This window comes from Notamacropus eugenii, chromosome 5 (assembly GCF_028372415.1).
Source record: "Notamacropus eugenii isolate mMacEug1 chromosome 5, mMacEug1.pri_v2, whole genome shotgun sequence".
NCBI lineage: Eukaryota > Metazoa > Chordata > Mammalia > Diprotodontia > Macropodidae > Notamacropus > Notamacropus eugenii.
The window spans coordinates 20,685,384-20,692,969 of record NC_092876.1 but is presented as its reverse complement, the minus strand read 5'-3'; the positions used below and the strand labels follow the sequence as shown (position 1 = coordinate 20,692,969).

The following is a 7,586-nucleotide window of genomic DNA, read 5'->3' as shown; positions in this document are numbered from 1 at the left end:
ATCCCTGCCAGGTAGGAGATGTTATTCCCATTTCACAGATGAGGAAACTGAGGCTGAGAGGGCCAGTGAATTTCCTAGAGTCGTAGCTGGTATATTGCTGAAGGAGGGTTCTCTCGGGTCTAACTAACTCTAGGTTCTCTCCACTTAGCCTTGGCAGGTAAGTCACTGAACCTCAGTGTTCTCCTCTGTAAAATAAGGGGACTGGGCTTGGTGAATTCAAACTAAGGCCCTTTCAGGATTCAGATATTTGTGCATTCCTGTGATCTGGAGATCAGCTCAGAAAAAAAAGTTCAGGGATGTTTAGAGTTAGAAGGATTTCAGAAGATGGTCTTGGAATTCCCTCCTGGTGTAAATCTATGACCCAGACTGGAATCCTGGCTGTTCCTTAAACCCCCTGTGACCCTGGGCCAGTTCCTCCAGTCAGAAAGAGGGCCTGGAGCTCTGGCTATAGTCCTGGGTCCTTTGAGAACTGGCCACTTGAAAAATGGACTCGAGCCTGTGAACCGTTCTCTGTCCCCACTCAGTTTCCTGGTTCCCTGCGACTCTCCTACCTTGGACAGCAACTACACCCCAGCACACGCTGGGGCCCCGGCTCAGGGAGAATCCTTCCAACACTTTTTGAGCACCTGAATGAATCCTGGTCCTACAATCAGCTTTGTACTGGGAATCCATTATTCCCAGGCTAATTAGGTTGACTTGGACTCTTTTTATTTTCCACACCTCCTCTCTGCCCTTCCCTTGGGGTCAGGCTCTGGCTTCCTTGTCATTGTTCTCTTATCTCAACTTAAATGAACCAACTTAAAATACTTTCCTCCCCCTCCTCCCAGCATGGGCCCATTTTCAAAAATTCTTCCATTAGAAGCCTCCTTGGCCTGAGCACAATTCCTGGTACGTAGAAGGTGATGGGCTTGTTAGGTTTTTTGTGTTTTGTTTTAGAGGTTTTTAGTGCTGTCTGACTCTTTGGGACTCATTTTGAGTTTTTCTAGAAAAAAATACTAGAGTGATATGTCTTCTCCTCCAGCTCATTTTACAAAGGAAGAAACCTGAGTTAAATAGGTTAAATGAGTTACCCAGGGTCACAGAGCTAGTGTGTGAGGTTGACTTTGAACTTAGGTCTTCCTGACTGCAGACCAGGCACTCTGTCTGATGTTTATTGATTGATTGGCCTGTTCAGCCTTATTGGCTGAGGGGGGCATGGAATTTGATGATCTCTGAGGTTCCTCCTTCGTCTTAGAACCAAGGAGCCTTGGTGCTGTGACCCCTTTCCTGCCCAGTGGGCAGGGACTGGGGTCCCTAGAACCAGGGAATTTCTGGCTGCCTCTTAAATGACTGAGACCTGGAATTTGGCTCTCAATTCCTCTTACCTCTCCCAGTGAATGACTGAGTGAAGGAATAAAAGGTCATTTATTCAACTCTTCATTAAACCATGCCAGGATTTGCAGTAAGAGCTGTAGGCTGTAGGATCAGAGATCTGCCCCCATTAGCCCATCTAATTTCCAGGGCTGACCTCTGGAAACCTTTATCTGAAATCCAAGTCTTGTTGATTACTGAGCCCCAGACTGTAGTTGGAATGGGCTTGTGGGGGTTGGGTAATCACCCCTCCTCCCACCTCTGACCCTTCCTCCATTCTCTTGTATTAGCATTTATTATTGTTTCATTCACCACCCCCAGATTCTGGAATTCCCCTTCCTCATTTTTTTTGGACTTTCCTCCACCTCACACTCATCTCCCTTTATTTTCTTTCCCCTTCTTTTTATAAGATTCTCTCCCCCCTACATATTCTTCTGCTCCCCCCAAGATTCACCCTAGTTCTTCCCAGTCTCGTGAGCCCAGATTCCCTCAGGTCTCTTTGTTTTCTTCTGTAAAATACAAATGAGGCCTCCCTTTTGCTTTCTGGCCTTTGTTGGGGATCCGCTGGGACAATGAAATCCTAATGGTTCTCCCCAGAATTTGTCCAAGTCCTAGGAGTTCTTCCCTACCCCTTCTTTCGCCACCTCCAGGCCTGAGTTTTTGCTTTTGTTCTGATCAGTTGCCCAGTTCATCCCTTCCTCATTCCACATCTCTTACAAAGTTGCAGTCTCTGTTAATTCCTGAGGAAAGAAAAAAGTCCTTGCCTTTGGGGAGTTCACTCTCTAATGTAATGGGGGGGGGGCAGGAGTTTGCCATGTTGTTTGAAAATTTTTGGAGATTTTTGAGGGTGGAGTGCCCTATCTTCTGGGAAATGATCCTAGGTCTCTGAATATCAGAGCTGGCCTGGATCTTGGAAATATTCCAGGTCATTAATCTCTTCTAAGTGATTTGCTAAAGGTGTCTCTGCCAGCTGGGTCTGAGGCAGGGCTTGGATCTTGACATTCCTGACTTTGGTTATGGCTCTCCATCCACAACAAGTAAAGATTTCCTTAGATGAAGCCTGTAGAGAGAGAAGACACAAAGTAATCTTTTGAGAGGAAGGCTCTAGCAGCTGGGGATGGAGGGAGAAAACCAGGGCAAACCAGCAGGAAAGAGGATTTGAGCGCCATCTTTAAGGATGCTGAGGAGAGAAGGAAGGAGCCTTCCAGGCTGGAGGGAGCAGAGCTTGGAGATGGTTTTCTTGGAAATTGTCTGAGGTTGGGGAAGGGGCAGAAAGGCCAGCTTGGAAGGGGGATAATAGAAGAATTATGAGGTCTGTTGCTCATTTATATTCAATCCTACGGCTTTATTTTCCAATTAGTGGAATTAGTGGGTTGGATTAGATGACATACTATCCCATTTGTACTGGGCATAGGGTTTTAAAAAGATTTGGTTTCTGTGACAAAGGCCATATAATTATAGAGAAGTGTCAAGTCACTTGCTCAGGATGAACATAACAACGTCTTGGCAGAATTTGAACTCAGGTCTTCTTTTCATCTCGGCAAGTTTATGGAGAAATGGATGGAGCCCCTGGTGTGGAAGATTCACCTTCCTGACTTCAAATCTAGTGACAGATGACTTACTAGTTGTGTGACCTTGGGCAAGTCACCCAACTCTGCCTCAGTTTCCTCATCTGCAAAATGAGTTGGAGAAGGAAATGTCAAACCATTCCAGAGTTTTTGCCCAGAAAACTCAAAAATGGTGGTTTTTAGCACTCAGTTGACTGAAGAGCTAACTCAGTATGAAAAGCTTGCATTTCCCCATCTTTAAAAACTGAAAAACACTTCCTTTAGCTCTTTCATCCCTAAGCTTATCCTCTTTCCTCCCTTCCTGCTTAACCAAAAGCCACTGATCTCTTTGTAAGGCAGCTGATAGTGCCATGGGCACAGGCAGTGGCTTAGAGCCAGGAGGAATCTGAGTTCAAATATGGCTTCAGACAGTCACTTAACCCTTATTTACCTCAAAAATAATAAAAGGTCCCAGTACTCTATTGTCTCTCCTTTTCCCACCCCCTTGTCTCCCTTCTCCATCTTCTGCAAATCAGATCTCACTCGGTCAGCTGAAAGCCATGGTCTCCTTATTGCTAAAAACCCTAGCCTGTTCTTTGGCTTTTCCTAACTTCTCTGGGGTGATTATTGTGGTCAGCCATCACGGCCTGTTGGATAAACACTTGTTCTGTGGGAGTCTTTTCCTGGGTCCCCTCCTGCCTGTTGGACTGATGACGTAAGTCCTTTCTCTGATCTGACCTGGCTTCCTTTTCTCCCCTCCCACCTCCTTCTCCATGGGGATAACTGTCCCTCAGGGGCAGCTTGGTGATGCAGTAGATAGAGCACCAGTGCAGCAGTCAGGAGGATCTGAGTTCAAATCTCATCTCAGATACTTGACACTCATTAGCTGTGTGACCTTAGGTAAGTCACTTAACCCCAATTGCCTCATCCTGGGTCATCTCTCGTCATCCTGATGAATATCTGGTCACTGGATTCAGATGGCTCTGGAGGAGAAGTAAGGCTGGTGACCTGCACAGCCCTCCCTCACTCAAAACAAAGTCAAGTGCAAGTCATGTCATCATTTCTCTGATGGCATGGTGTTCTGCAGTGAAGGATGAACACTCAACTGTCCCTCAGTCCTGGGCCTGCTTTTTTGTAGTCATCCCCATTAAGGAAAGTAGCTGGGTATTGCAGTGGCTGGACCTCGGTCAGCTAGACCTGAGTTCAAACCCTGCCTCAGACACCCATCAGCTGTGTCTTGATCATTTAGCCTCAGTTTCCTCCTGACGCTGCACTGGGGTGGAAAGGAGAAACAGTGTCTCTCCAGAAGCAAGTTGAGGTTGATGTTGGGCAATTCCTCAGAAGCCTCAGGAGAGAAAACAACAGAAACTAGCATTGCTATCACTTCCTTGTGCCTGGCACTGCCAAGCACTTGGCCAATGGAATCCTCAGGGCAGCCTTTGGGGGGAGGTGCCAGTGTTCTCCCCACTTAATGATTGAGGACAGTGATATAAACAGGTCTAGTGACTTGCCCAGAGTCACACAGCTTGGATTTATAAGCACTTGCTTGACATTCTTTCCCAGAGTGCCACAGGGCTGAGGCAGACTCTCATTCTCTGTCTCTCTGTCTCTCTTTCTAACACACACACACACACACACACACACCCACATCCACACACACACACACACACACACACACACACACACACATCCACATCCACACACATCACAAAAAGCCCAAAAGTCCCCACCCTCAAAAAGCTACCATTCTCCCCAGAACAGGGAGATGAGGGCGATGTGTGAGCAACAGAAGCTGGCTACTCACACTGGATGAATGGCTGGGAGTCTTGGGGGAAGGAGGAAACAGACTGGGAAGGCAGGATGGGGGTCACGTGTGAAGCTTCTGTGGCCATTATGAAGAGGACTTTCTAGTCCCTCATAATTGATTGTAATTGGGAACTTCTGCAGAGCAAGGAAATGAAATCAGTCCAGAGAAGTTTCTTTAGCAACCACTCTTCCCCACCTCCATTCCCACCTGGCATATATACCTGGGAATTCTATGGGTGTCTAAGTTTAAATGAGGTTGGAGGGGTCTGAAGCAATGAGTTCTGATGAATCCATGCCCTTGTTCCCATTTCCAGGATGTTCCAAGAAAGACATCCTTCAGTGCTGTCCCATCCCCTATTTTAGCTCGTGGGGGTGGGGGAAGGGGCTGGACAAGGAAATTTGGTCTCCAGAGAAGAAAAGCCATCTCACCTACCTCCCTGAAGCCAGATGGAAATAGAGTAGGGGTCTGTAGGTTGTGGTAGACTGAACTTCCCTTGGCTTGTCCTAATTGGGGTCCTCTCTGTTGGTAGAGATGAGAATGTCTTCCCGCTGGGCATGACAATTTGAGAAATTCCCACCAGAAAACATGGAGGCCAGTTGTGGTGTAGTCTAAAATTAGAATTGTGGTGTAGTCTAGAATTACCCGAGGAATGCTCTAAAAGTCCTAAGGATTGCCATCTGGGGTAGCTTTTCTCTCTGATGACTGATCAATTACCCTTAAAGTGCTTTGCTCTCAGGGGCAAGTAGGGAGTGCAGTGGATAAAGTGCTGGCCCTGGAGTCAGGAAGACCTGAATTCAGATTCACGCTACCTACCTATGTGACCCTGGGCAAGTCACTTTACTCTGTTTGTCTCAGTTCCCCATCTGTAAAATGGGACTACACTGGAGAAGGAAATGGCAAATATCTCCAATATCCTTGCTGAGAAAATCTCATGTACTTTTTCTATGGGATCATGAAGAGGCAGACTATTGAACAGCCCCACCACAATATGTGTTACTACTGTCTTAGGATCAGAAGAATTATTGGAGCTAGAAAGGACCTCAGAGGTCAGATATTTGTGCTGCTATCTTGAATTTCACATATCTAAACCAGTAAATATCGTCTTTCCTCCCTCCCTGACTTCTTTTTTAAAATGTATTTAGTATTCTATTTTTCCCAGTTATGCCTAAAAATAATTGGGGTCCAAGCACATACACCCAAGCATCCCATCAGATTAATATAACTGACTTAATAGGATTTGAAAAAAAAAAAAAAGCTAAAGGTGATGATCCTCTACAGATCTGAAGTTGAGCCCTTAATATGTCACTTCCACTCAGTAATTTCCAGTGGCTCCCATAATATCTGGGAGCAATTACAGATGCCTCTGTTTGCTATTTGAAAGGTCTTCAGAATCTGGCCGAGCTACCTCTCCAGGGTGGTTGCTTATACACACACAGCTTCTCTTCACACAGCCCTGAGCTGCTCACTGGGCTTTTGGCTTCTCTGCCTTTGTGATGTTCTGTCCCCAGGCTTTGTCTTTATGCTGGTAGTTCTCATGGTTAAGATGCCATCCTTCTCTTAGAATCCCTGAATTACCTTGAAAAGCTCTAAAAAAAGCTCTTAATTCTCAGTGGAGCAGTAATTTTTACCACCAGTCCAAGAGAGTGTGTGTGTGTGTGTGTGTGTGTGTGTGTGTGTGTGTGTGTGTGTGTGTGTGTGTGTGTGTGTGTGTGAATGAATGGATGGATGTGTGGTGTATATATGTATATCTCTATATTTTTCTCTACCTTCTTTTGGCTTCATTTTCATCCCAAAACTTTCCCTCCCCTTTCCAATTCAGCTAACACGTACCAAGATCTATACCTACCCTGCTGTAGTACCTGGATTTTGAGAGTCAATCTATGCTGTGAGGCCCCATTCCCCAGGGGAGCCATAGAGCCCCTCCCTGCCCACCATTCCCCTGGCAAGATAAAATCCTGGATGGTGGAAACTGTCTTTTGTAATCGGGAGTACTGAACTCCCCCCACCCCCATCAGAATCTCACTTCAGTCCTTTTCTGTCCTCCTTCCTAATTTCCTGACATCTTGGTGCCTCAAGACTAACAGTTCTGTTTTCTATAGCTCTCCATTTCCCATTAGAACCTGGGTTTGGAGGGGTGAAAAGGGAGATAGTGGGACCTCCAAAGGGATGGATTTCAGTTGCTTAATCAAGTAACAGTCAAACCCCTAGATATACTGGGAGATGTGCAGGTTTATATAAGTGGCTAGTGGAAGTTTATAGTGTGAACTGTAACCTATGCCCTGGGACCAAGTGTCCTGATGTCCTGGCCTCAGCTCCTCATTAGGATCTAGCTGTCTTCCACTGGGAAATAAGAAGGAAATAAAATCTAGAAAGAGGGCAATATCTCCTTAGTGTTAGGATTGGGCTCTAGATCAAGAATGGAGGTGGGCCATGGTGGTAAACATCTTTAATTTGGAGGAGAGTTCTAGGGGAGAAGGGAGGGGGGTAGGCAGGTCTGGGCTTGTGCTACAGAGAACAATGTGGGGGGGGAGGTTTACGGGGTAGAGAATGGGGAGGGGGGATTTCTGGGAGAACCAGGAGGGATGTAGGGTGGGCATATCCTTGTGGGGCAGAAGATGAGTGTAGCAGGGGGAGAACTGGAAGATTCTGCAGAGGAAGTCAGGAGTCTCTGAGCAGGCTGATGGTGGGAGGGAGAGAGGGGGTGGAACTATGGGGGAGGAGAGCTCAGAGATGACCAGCCAGGTGGGTGAGTGTCCTGGTGGAATTCTTGCCCTGGGGGGAAGTTTGGAAGCCTGAGAGGGGAGGGGGAAAGAGGGTTCATTCCTTTAGACTCTGGGGAGGGCAAGGCAGGACTCCTGGGATTGGGAGGGCCCAACCAGAAT

The 7,586-nt window shown here is 46.7% G+C and overlaps 1 protein-coding gene across 3 annotated transcripts in view; it reads left to right on the top strand.

The window, feature by feature from the left end:
- LOC140508336 (uncharacterized) overlaps positions 1 to 7,586 on the top strand; it is a 52,373-nt gene that overhangs the window by 29,107 nt on the left and 15,680 nt on the right. The window lies entirely within an intron of this gene.